The sequence below is a fragment of the Chrysoperla carnea genome, chromosome 4, assembly GCF_905475395.1.
Source record: "Chrysoperla carnea chromosome 4, inChrCarn1.1, whole genome shotgun sequence".
NCBI classification, from domain to species: domain Eukaryota; kingdom Metazoa; phylum Arthropoda; class Insecta; order Neuroptera; family Chrysopidae; genus Chrysoperla; species Chrysoperla carnea.
Genome location: NC_058340.1, coordinates 44,121,325 through 44,134,759, shown reverse-complemented (window position 1 = coordinate 44,134,759; position 13,435 = coordinate 44,121,325). Strand labels below are relative to the sequence as shown.

General features: G+C 26.3%; 1 non-coding gene across 1 annotated transcript; it reads right to left on the bottom strand.

Moving 5' to 3' along the window:
* Positions 1 to 5,292: 5,292 nt before the first annotated feature.
* Positions 5,293 to 5,364, bottom strand: Trnaa-ugc. The gene has a single exon. It is a non-coding gene; the product is annotated as a tRNA-Ala (tRNA).
* Positions 5,365 to 13,435: the final 8,071 nt, after the last annotated feature.

The following is a 13,435-nucleotide window of genomic DNA, read 5'->3' as shown; positions in this document are numbered from 1 at the left end:
ATAAAGCGAAATAAAATTTTTTGGATTTTGATGACGTCATTAAGTTCAAAAAATCGATTTTTGTGATAACACAGGCAAATTTGATCCGATTTTAATGGAATTTTTTTTGAAACCCACTAATTTTAGGTCAAACTTTTCATCTGTGGTGTTAGTTTTTCGCTGTTAGTCACCTATGTCTAAAATATCGGGACCAGGATCCCACATTCTTGAAATATAATATAGATAGGTTAATTTTGACCAAAAATTTAAAAATTATGACCCAAATTTAGTAGGATTCCATACTTGGTTTATCAAAATTGGATAAAATTTGGATGTGATAGAGCGAAATAAAATTTTTTGGATTTTGATGACGTCATTAAGTTCAAAAAATCGATTTTTGTGATAACACAGGCAATTTGATCCGATTTTAATGGAATTTTTTTTGAAACCCACTAATTTTGGGTCAAACTTTTCATCTGTGGTGTTAGTTTTTCGCTGTTAGTCACCTATGTCTAAAATATCGGGACCAGGATCCCACATTCTTGAAATATAATATAGATAGGTTAATTTTGACCAAAAATTTGAAAATTATGACCCAAATTTAGTAGGATTCCATACTTGGTTTATCAAAATTGGATAAAATTTGGATGTGATAAAGCGAAATAAAATTTTTTGGATTTTGATGACGTCATTAAGTTCAAAAAATCGATTTTTGTGATAACACAGGCAAATTTGATCCGATTTTAATGGAATTTTTTTTGAAACCCACTAATTTTAGGTCAAACTTTTCATCTGTGGTATTAGTTTTTCGCTGTTAGTCACCTATGTCTAAAATATCGGGACCAGGATCCCACATTCTTGAAATATAATATAGATAGGTTAATTTTGACCAAAAATTTAAAAATTATGACCCAAATTTAGTAGAATTCCATACTTGGTTTATCAAAATACAATAAAATTTGGATGTGATAGAGCGAAATTAAATATTTTGAATTTTGATGACGTCATTACGTTCAAAAAATCTTTTTTTGTGATAACACAGACAAATTTGATCCGATCTAAATCTTTTATTGAAACGCAATAATTTTAAACATAAGTTTTTTAATCGAAATGTAATTGCACAAATTGTTTATAAAATTTCTGCAATTGTCTCCTACTTTTCCTGCTACATTGGAAATTGACCCACATATAAAGAACAAACTTATGTTGACAAAAATCTAATAAGGAAAAAATAGTTGAATGAATTTATATGCTTTGAGGATATTGTAATTTTTTTAATTTACGTGTTTTTCATAAACTTTTAATAAAGGGAAAACCGTATTATTTATAAGGAAATGTTTTAGGAAAAATTCGAAAACATAAAAATTTAATTATTTGTAAACAAACATAACAAATTTAGCGATCATGAATTAAAGAAATCTTGTTTAAATAATTGATTAGGGGATGATTATGTATTCAAAAAAAAGAATCGATAAAACGATGAATGCGGGATGGAATACGAGCTTTTTATTTAGTAAATATTTACAGATTTGAATAATCGATAAGTTTGAAGATTTTATTGAGACAATCTTAAAGATACAGTATATGACTCACCCCATATTTTTTAATTCATGATTTGAAAAACTATTATGAATTAAAATTATAGGGAATAGTTTTCCATAATTGAATTACGTATTTATAAAATAAAAATATAATAAAATAACTGGTTTTTCAATTATATAGAATAAAAAAATAGAATTAATATTAAATCAAAATATTAAGAAAATGTACTACAAAAAATTGGTGTGAATAGTTACGTAACCTCCATATACAAATTCCATCATTGTATGTAGATACCGCGTGATGTGATAGAACATAGTCGATTTTTTAACCGATTTCAAACAAAAAAGGAGGAGGTTATCAATTCGACTGTATTTTTTTTATGTGTGTTACCTCAGAACTTCAGAACCTTCGACTGGGTGAACCGATTTTGATGATTCTTTATCTATTTGAAAGATGGTGCTTCCCGTGTGATCCCATTTTATTTTGGTCCAGTTCTGACAACGGCATCCATGAGAAAACCATAAAAGTCTTAAATTTGCATTAAGTATGCACGACAAGAGGACGAAGAACTCAATATCACGCCAATCGATTTAGTGTACTTCAGATTCACTTAAAATCACAAAATAGAAAAACTTTTAACAAAAAAAAAACCGACTTCAAAATAAAAACTTTTCCAAAACAAATTAATCCCACATTAACTATGTTATAATAATAAAGAAATCGCAGTAAGGAACCTTAGACTTGGCACGACTTTGTCTAGATTTCATTACTTCTTAGAGATAAACAAGCAGCTCCATCGAGACTTGGCTAGTTTTTTACCGTAATGGTTTCAGTAAAGGATGGTAGGGCCGTGTTTGCTTCGCGCTCGACTTTGCGGGGGCACTGCCGTGCCTCCGATATGCACTAAAAAGTAAAAAAATTACGATAATATAATGTAGTTAAAATTATTGTTATTGTTATTTTTGGAGTCGATGTCAGACAAGCTAATGTAGCAAACTGTTCTGTCAGATTAGAGTCAGAAATTATTGTAGTAATTAATTTTAAGACTATTTAAGTGGCAAATTGATTCAAAAACCTAGGTGTGTTTTTTTGAGCATTTTTATCTCAAAAAAATTGCATTTACTTATTACGAGCGATCATTCTGGGATACCCCATTTATTCAATATATTACGAGTAATATTATAGTCTATATATTGTAGTAAAAATATTTTTATAAAACTATATTAAAAATTAATGTATTTTAATTAGTATTAAGATCCGGAATAAAGAATCAAGGACCTTTATATAAACATTATATTCTCCTCGGTACTTAATAAAATTAATTTTAATAACAAATGCTCTAGACATGTAAATATTTATTGTAAAGTGCATGTTAAACCTAGATATCTAGATTTTGTAGCAGTAGCATAGATCAAACGAAATCATTTTGAAAAGATATCTTTTTTTCGAACCATTTTTTTGAAAACCCAACAGATTCATTACAAATCTAAAACGATGAACTAAATTTTGACATGTTACTCTGAAGGAAAATATTTTCGGGAACTATGTTTCTTATACCAAAGTGCTTATTTTGTCCACATTTATCCGATCAAAATTTTTTTAAATATTCCTTAAGTTTTAAGCTTTATAACCATACGAAAATTAAGAACTTTCTCAGTCTCATTATTTAATAATTTTAATAAAGCTCTGCATAAAAATGAAAAGTGTTATTATTATAACATAACATATGATTCACTTATAATGTTATAGTTATAACACTTAGAATTGTAAAACATGTTCTTTTTTTTATAAAGAGTAAAAACGAAAACAAAAAATTTAAAGTTTTGTTTATCAATTCTTCACCCTTTTAATACGTGTTTTGAGAAAAATTCAAGTCGATTCTCTCCACGGTTTGTGACTAATATGCCCTTTTTTGGTAAAACCACTGACTTTGAAGTTCTCGTAAACCGTACAGATAATCGAAATGAATTTTTCACAAACGACGTATAAAAGGATGATAAAATAATAAAATTTATTTTTTTTGGTATCATTTTCGTTTTTTGCAGCATCAAAATAGCTTAGCAAAGACATTGCAAATTTTTTGAATTCCATTCTCTCAAAGTCCTCTTTCTACGCTCCTCCACGAATGAGGCGAAGTTTAATGAGATCGATCACCAATAGAACTCCACCATTATTCAAAATTGTAAATAGATCACATTTATCCAAAAGTTTACAATATTTTGATCAAAATATAACCACAGGCGGACATACTCTTATTTCTTGAAGTGTTAATGAGTTATTAAATCAGTTACAATTATTAACAAATAATCATTGAAGTTTGAAAAACATACTACAAATTTTTTGTTTAGTCTCTAAATAAAACGAGTTTTTCTATTTTAAATAATATTGAACAGGAAAAAAAACCCACCCAAACAAGACTACTTTATGAAAAAAAAAAAAAAAAAAAAAAAAACTTTTAACAAAAAGAAAACCTACTTCAAAAGAAAAACTTTTCCAAAATAAATTAATATATAAAGTAAAAAAATAACGATAATATAATGTAGTTTAAATTATTGTTATTGTTGGAGTCGGTGTCAGTCAAGGAAACAACTCTGACAGAACAGTTTGCTACATTAGCTTGGTTGACACCGACTCAAAAAATAACAATAATTTAAACTACATTATATTATCGTTATTTTTTTTACTTTTTAGTGCATATTAATTTATTTTGTAAAAGTTTTTCTTTTAAAGTTGTTTTTCTTTTTGTTAAAAGTTTTTTTTTTTTATTTTGTGATTTTTAGTGAATCTGAAGTACACTAACTAATCTGTCACCAAAAAAAAAAATCGAAATCGGTGGGCGTGATATTAGGTTATTCGCGCGCCCTCTCGTGCATACTTAATGCAAATTTAAGATTTTTATGGTTTTCTCATTAATGCCATTGTCAGAACTGGATCAAAATGAAATGGGACCACACGGGAAGCACCAGCTTTCAAACCGATCAAAATAGGTTCACCCAGTCAAAAGTTCTAGGGTAACACACATAAAAAAAAATACAGTCGAATTGATAAACTCCTCTTTTTTTGTTTGAAGTCGGTTAATAAATAGATATTCATTACATTACATATACATAATTAATTATGAACTTACAATTAATGATCAAACAGAAAGGTTATGAAAATATTTACAAACCCAAGCGACAAGTTCAAGTATGTAAATTTTACCTATCTATATGCACAGTATTTTACTAATTTCGCCAGCGGCTTCTTGTGAAATGTTTGTTTGGGTTTTTTTTTTTAAATAAAGTAGAATTTTTATTGTCTTTTTACATACTAAACTAGCCAAAGTCTTTAACTTGAAAGATATTCAATTTATTAAAAATTTTAGTTTTCGACGATTTTAGTATTCGACCTACTATTCTAATATATAAAATTAGAAAGATCGGCATATTTATCAGAAGCAAAGTTGTAGAAAATAAGATTCACTACAAATGCATATACTTTATTATGTGATCATTTTTTAAGGGGATTATCAAAATATTATGATTCTGAATTCTTGAAAAAATTTATAGGAATTTCTCAGACACACTGTAAGTTACTGTGGTTTCTAAATATCTATCTATTAATTTAACGGCTGCTGCAGTCCAGTTAAAGCTTGTTATCGCTATCAAAATTTAAAAGCACCATATTTCATTCTAAAAATTGTTTACAATCTTATAATTAAGAATTGTCATCAAAAGCTCAATGTTAATAAAAACAGATTTCGATAAAATAAAAATTATTGCATAAAATATTTGGAGATGCGGGGGATCGAACCCCGGGCCTTTCACATGCAAAGCGAACGCTCTACCACTGAGCTACATCCCCTGTCATGTTATGTTATCACAGAGTTAAACTGATACCCTAAGCATTTGTATACAACGCCGGTCAATACCATAGAATTGTATAACATAGCGGAGTCAATACTCTCATCAATAAAACATTCAAAGATTATTGTTTTTATTTATATACCACAAGTCTCTTTTAAATGGACATGTGATATTGACGAAGGCCTATAAATGAATATCAACTCTAATAAGACTCATTCTAATAGAGAAATTGCATGTTTTTTTTTTTTACTTTATTTCGAAAGTTTACTAAAAATTACTAAGAAAAATTAAAAAATAAGGTTTTTTTTTAATTGATTTTCAAGTAATTTTACAATTGAAAATGGTTTATCTAAACTATCCGCCACCGCACGAAAAAATGATAAAATAACATGCAGAATAATAATTGTTTTTTCTCTCAATTGCTTTCACTATATTATAACGTATTTTCCATGGAAACAAACTGAAAAATGTAAATTTAGCGTGATTCCGATTGGTTCATAGTTTCAACGGATGTAAATACGTCACTTCCTTTTTTGTTTATTCAAAAATATTACTCTTTTTTATTAATAATTAATAGGGAATATTCATGAAATTTATTTTTGGTTCAAATATTTTACTTCCGTAACTTTAATGACTGGACATTACAACTAAACCATTATTTTAGTAATTAATATCTTTTTAATTACTTAAAATTACTTAATAAAAGTACAAATTCAGTGAGGGCATTTAAAAATTTCTAAATCGGAAATTCAAATTTTTATACAGACGGGTCATCATAGTACGGGCTTGTCAAATTTGTTGACATATTGTATGATATTAATTACTTACATTTTATATGGTATTTCATTAAATTATACTATTTTACGGCTTTTTATTAGACAACTTAATAATAACGAGTGTAAATTCTGTGTTGTAAATTACTTTTGTAAAAGTGTAAATTATACATTGAACTGTCACGAATTGACAGATCACGTACTTATACGTCATCAACAGAGAGCGCCAAAAACTGCGTTTAAATATCTCAAAATTATAATGTATTTTAAATATTTTTTTACACTTAAATACAGCATTTTTAAGTAGTATTTATATTTTTAACTTTATTATAACGGTGTAAACAATGAATTAAAAATGTAAAAAAATACATGAATATTCCCTATTAATAATAAAATGGAAAAATTTTTAAAAAAATTAAATATAGGTACATTAGATGAATTATTCTTTCATTTATATATGATATTACACAAAGCTAATTGACTCATTAATGAATATTATTTTAAGTTTTTGTTTACATTTAAAGTCGTTTAAATTTAAGCACAAAACGCTAGATAGTTACTTCGCGCTTGAAGATATGATACTATTATAGTACTTAAGTAAGCAAATACGTAAGTAAGTACGTAACTAAAACTAAAAAAAAAGTTAAAAATATTTTTTTTATTAACAGAAATTATTTTGATTAATGCGTGATAATAATTTAGAGGAAAAATCATTTGAAAAAAACTCCATATGGATAAATGTTTCATAATATAATAATGATTTCATTCATTTTGTAAAAATTGTAATAAAACAAATATGAAATAATGCATAAAAAATTCGAGTAAACATTTATTTTATACTTACCAATAAATAAATAATCTAATTTAAGTTCAATGTCGAAAAAATTTAAAATCGCTTGTTTTTGTATTTCTCTAAACTAAAAATGTAAACAATTTTAATAAATAATGATTTTAACTTATGTAAAATATGTGAGAAAATGATTAAATATTCCATTATACATATTATATTCGCACAGTGCGTGAGTTTTATTGGAGACGTTTCCATGGTAACGATACACTACTTTAATTTTATTACTTACACTGAAAATTTAATATTATTGTCTCACAAATTTAAATAAATAATTATGATAATTTGATTTATTATTTTCACAATTTTTAATGCATTAAGTTTAATTAATTAGTGTTTTTCAATAATTTTTATTTGACATTTTCTATAACATTAACATGTAAAGAATTGCAAATTAGTCATAACAGCCTCCTTTATAGCTTTTTTTTCACTGGAAGCGCTGGCATCGTTTTTATTGTCCCCTACCATGACTACGCACACAACGAATAGCTTAGAAGTTATTAAACAAGATAATTTTAAACAATTAAGTTCAGTGTTAATTTTTAAGAGTGTTTAAAGATATACTTTAAAATGTCCTAAAAATGGCCCAAAGGCTCTAACAGAATTATATATATGAGATTCCATCTTCCTAGTGCTTATTTTGTATTAAGAAGTTAAAGTAACAACCCAAAAATTTTATATATTATTTACTCTAGTTTTTTTCTGTCCTACCCTTATCTTTCTTATTGCTTTATTAAATTCCATGATTCACCCCTCATTTCTAAGCTTATTATGTCTAGGTTAGACGAAAACATCTTTCTTGAGATATTTTTCTAAATTTTGAATAAAACTATTCCATCATTTTCTAACACATTGTAAAATTGTAATTTAGTTGTATATTCATGAGACGCGCAAATCTTTATAAATAATAATTATCATTTGTACATATTATTTTAATAATATTCAAATAATTATATGTTTCCTTTTTATTATTTTTTATAATAAATAAAATTTTTTAATTAATGTCATATAATTTATATATATTATCTATTCATATCAACATTAATGACAGTATCTTATTGAAATTTAATAGTCAAGATGAACAATACGCCTCTGTAATGATATTACTATCAAAAAAAAAATTATTCCATTATTTATTATTTAAGCATATTTAACATAAACAATTATATAAAATAAAGTTCAAAAACTAAAAACCTGACACTTACAGAATCGCGCTCATAAAAGTATGAAAACAAAAAATATATATAGCTAAAATCGCAATTTTTAATCCCATTTATAGAATTATTAGAGTGATATCCACCCGCTTCGCTGGGTTTAAAAGTAAAGATTGATAAAGATTGCTCTCGCTTATTCCCTTTCTATAACACTCGAAATAATGGTAAGTATTGTTTTACACAGGTAAAATATATGTATGGTTTTCTATTTTTTTTAAATGTATAATAGTCGAAATTATTCATTGAGTATATCAGAAAAGATGGCCGTGTAATATTTTATATTGAGTATTTTTACAGAAATCTGTAATTTATGGTAAAGTCCAACGACTACTTTTGCAGAAATCTGAAATTTATGGTAATGTCAAATTAAATTGATTTTTAAAATTATTTTTGTTTTTTTTTATTAATATATCTTTATAAATTATATCTCATGTGTTATTCTGAAATATGAGCTATATTGCTGTACAGTTTCTTCAAAAACCATTCGCTAGTTTTAGCGTGAAAGCGTAACAAACAAACAAACAAACATGCTTACTTTCACATTTATAATATATAGAGATTTGGATTTGAATTCCCAATTTCATTTGAATTTATATAATGGAACCGTTTGTAACAGTAACAAAAAAAAATTAGTTTACTTTATATATAATCAAAATTTGCAATTAATCCAAAACCATAATAATTATGAATCATGAATAAATAAATATTTGTTATAAATTTATTACTAACAATTTATCATCAAAATATAATCATTTGTGTCATATTACTTATATTAAAACAAAGACATGGTACTTATTATCAAGTGTTGGGTATATCGTACCCAGTGCTGGATTTATTTGTTGGAGAAGTTTAGGCACGTGAGGCCCGTGGCTAGGACGGGACAATTTTAGAGGCGGCAAAATTTTCTTTAAAATTTTAAAGGCGAGATAATTCAAGGGCAATCCAAATTTTTTCAATATGTATTGAATAATGTAATGATTGAATTTACTTTTTAATTTGCCGCAATGCTAATTTTTTTAATTGATCAATAGGCTTTTATCAATATTAGTCTTGAAATTGATACAAATGAGTTGAAAAACCAAGCAAAGGAACTCGTCTTAATTTTATAGTTTAATAAAAGTTACAAAATTTCATCAAAGCTCAAAAATTATTTAAGCTTTAAGGAATCAAAAATTTACAGGTTGTTCTAAAATTACCGTAATACTCGAGCATGATTTATAGGGAATAAAATAAATATTTTATATGTAAAATATTGTAGTAACATTTCATTTTGTTGTAATAATCGCTGAAATAAATATTTATATAATTCATACTTTTTGTGTGAAAAGGACATTTTTAACAAAACACTGTCATAAATTAAAAATATTATAATTTATGAAGTATGTATTGTTTTTAATTTTTTTTTTATATTTCATATTTTCAGATTAGATAAAATTCATTTTTAATAGAATACCTTGTTGATATGTCATCGAACAAAATTTTCAGTGTCAGTTGAAAAATTCCATAATGAAAAAACACTTTAAATTATACCTACATTCGTATTCAATTAGAATTATACCCCGGAATCAAGTAATGAATTTTTTTTAAATTCATTAATTCATTTGAGGAATGCGATCTTAAATTAGCGCATAAAATCATAGGATATTAAGTATATTATTGGGACACAAGAAATTTGTTTTATCACCATTCACTGCGCTTACAGGAAAATGTTTTTAATAATATAAATTCCCCCAAAAGTTTTTTCCACGAATATAATTACTAATCGCTTAGGTTACTTGCTTTTAAATAATAATACTTAGGACGTTGCTATGTTAAAACAAGAATTAAAAATAAATTTCTAGTATGTATTTTATACTAGGTATGTGCAAAATCAGGTGAGTTTTAGGGGATTTCCTAAGCTGTAAATATTTTATTAGTCTTACATTTTAGCAAATTTCCGACCGAAATGGAGCTATTGCTTTTGCGCTGATGATGAAAATTTGAAAAAATTTCTCCAAATGTTCATCGATCTTTCCTAATAGATGTGAAAAATAACCATCATTGAAATTTATAAATATAAATAGGTATTATTAGGTAATACATGTGTGGGTAAGGTACAAAATTGTGAATTTTTTCAAAATAACAAATATTTTTGTATTTTTTAATCAGTATTACCCAAAAAAATTACTCTTCTGATTTTTCCTCTAGATGCTTAGTTTTCGAAACTAAAATTCTTGGAAAATTAAAAATGCAATTTTTTAAGAAAAAAATATGTTATTTTTTTCAATCTCTGAGAAAATTCGCTTAGGTAACGCAGCTTCTACAAATTTTTCTTTAACTTTGCTAATAAAAATTGATGAATAATTCATGACGTTAAATCTTTAACATTGTACTGTCTGCAATAATTCTGTAAATTTCGCATAGGCACGTAAGCAAACAATAACGATTAGGAGGAGTGGCAAATTATAATATATCATAGACTGCAAGATAATCAAAAAATGTGGAAAACAGATGATTTTCTTTGCGCTTGTAAACTAATCCAAAAGTGTTTCAAAGATAAAATGTACACTATTATTAAATTCTGAAAATCCTCAATTTTCGATATAGGTATCGCAACGTAAACGGAAGTACAAAAAGAGAACATTACATTGTTTTTATACCATGTATATTTGAAATATATCAAGGTATACTAAGTTTAGTCACAAGTTTGTAACGCTTAAAAATATTGATGATATAAACAAAATTTTGGTATAGGTTTTCATAAAATCACCTAATTAGTCCATTCTCGATTGTCTGTCCGTTTGTCTGACAACACGATAACTCAAAAACTAAAAAAGATATCAAGCTGATTTTTACAGCGTGCTCAGGACATAAAAAGTGAGATAGAGTTCATAAATGAGCAACACTGTCTATATACCTACATGGAATTTCACCAATTAACTCAGTCAATAATTTGCTTTCACTTGTTTTTTTTTTTTTTTTTTAATGTTTTGTGCCAAGGTTGATACTTATAAGGATTATCGCACTAAATTGGTATATAATAAAGAGTTAAGGAATTAAGAGATTTTAATAATTATATATAGAATCCATATTAGCATACTCAAAGCAACTCGGAAAGCAACTAGTTATCCCGACAATTGATCATTGGTGATTTTATCAATACCCATACCAAAATTTTATTCGTATCATCAATATATCTAAGGGTTACAAGCCTGGGACTAAAATTAATATACCTTGATATATTTTTAATATATACAGGGTATGAAAATGAACTCCTTAGAAGAACAATGTCTTACTAAAAAATTTGGCTGGTCTTATGATTAATAAGAGATTAATATTGAACCAATTTTATACTACGTGATTAATTTTGGAATATGAACACAACAAGATAAAGTTTTTTTTTAATTTGTCGAATTCCTTTTCAAAAATTTTTAGGATTAGATCTTTCCAAACATTTTAATTATACTAACTGGGTTTTTCAAGATTTTTATTTGTTGTTAAAATTTTTTAATTCCAATTTCCTGTTTTGTTCACTATCATTTTAGTTTTTTAGATAATATTTATTGTAAATTATTATATTATTTTCGTTGCAAAATTGTGTATTGTAATTTTATCTAAAATCTTCGATTTGTAGCTTTAATCAGAGACGAAAATATTTATTTTATATGAAATAAAATCTAATTAAGTAGGTAAGCGATTATAATTCACATAAAGAAATTAAGACCCTAAAATCAATCAATAACTTTTTAAAGGAAATCATATTTTTTAATTATTGCGAAAAATATTTTCGTTAATTGATAATAATTACATAAATTTTTGCATTAATTTTCAATCAATATCTTTTAATCCATGTAATATTAGTTCAATTTTAATAATGAGATTTTTTAATCAGAGTTTTTTATTTCTGGATTTTTAATAAATTTATAAGCTTCTTTTTTGGGCTAGTTTTTATGGGCTGAAACAATTTTGAATCGAAATCTAATGGTTTAACATGGGAATTTCGATCATTCATCTCTATGAAACGAATAATAATAAAAAAAACGGATATATAAGCCTTGAGAATTTATACGTTAAAATAGCTACTACATTTTCAGAAAATAAGCTAAATACACTACGTATAAAAAAATTTGATACTTTTCATGTTTTCCGGATATCCTGTACATAACGAAAATAATTTGAATGTGTACAGTCAATAAGAAAGAAAATTTTCTTACAATCAAAAAGTTAAGCATTAATCTTCCGTGTCGAGTAGCATAAATAACCCTGTATTATATTAGATATCTGTGACTGTCCCTATACTTCCCAAAACCTTTCTATGCTCAACAAATTTTCCATAACATATAGGTTTCCTGATTATAAAGCATGATTATAAAGAAATTGGCACTTTTTATTAAACATTGTTTTATATTTCTTATCAAACTATTATAGATATACCTCCTTGATATCAAAATAAAGGAATTTTTATCATAGTCAATTAATTAATTAATTAACTTTTTTATATGACGGTAAGTATTTTTTTATCAAGCACAAAATAATAAAACTTCGATAAGAATTTTTAAGAAACATTTATATGTTTAATTAATTACTAGCTGCGACCCGCTTCTTCGCTGGAAAATTCCAACTCTATTAACAAATATCACCATACAGTATTATACTTTACCCGCTTGACTCTCATAACGGCTTCCTTCACTCTTTTTCCTTAGACACCAAAATTGTCATTTCGACCTATTAGTCATCAGAGGTCGCTTTTGTCAGTGTATGGTATAGTTATTAAAAAACACAAGCCATAGGTTCGATTAGCGAACACGGTAATTTTTTCACTCCTTTCTATTTATTTAAACTCCTAAAGTAGGTCAAAATTGGGAGGGTGACAAAAGTGAAGTTAGGATATCGATATTGTAATTACTCCGGGATATCTCAGGAATTAGCTGTTCGATCTTCGATCGTCAAATCCCTTCGAATTTTGTTTTTTATCAAATTACTTACTAGTGATAGAGAATGAAAAAGTCGAGAAAATATCATATCAAATTTTAAGATTCTCAAACGAGCTGCCGAGCAGTATAATGTATGGCAAGGAGATATAAGGTCTTTGACTATTCCTTAAAATAATGACTTTTTAAAAGGGAAACTTTATTATATTTTTTAAAGAGCGACTAAATATAACCACTTGAAACGCAATGGGATAAATGTTTTGTTTACTTGGTTTTTAGTGACTATGATTTACTAATACGCATAGAAAGTTGCCTACATAAATAG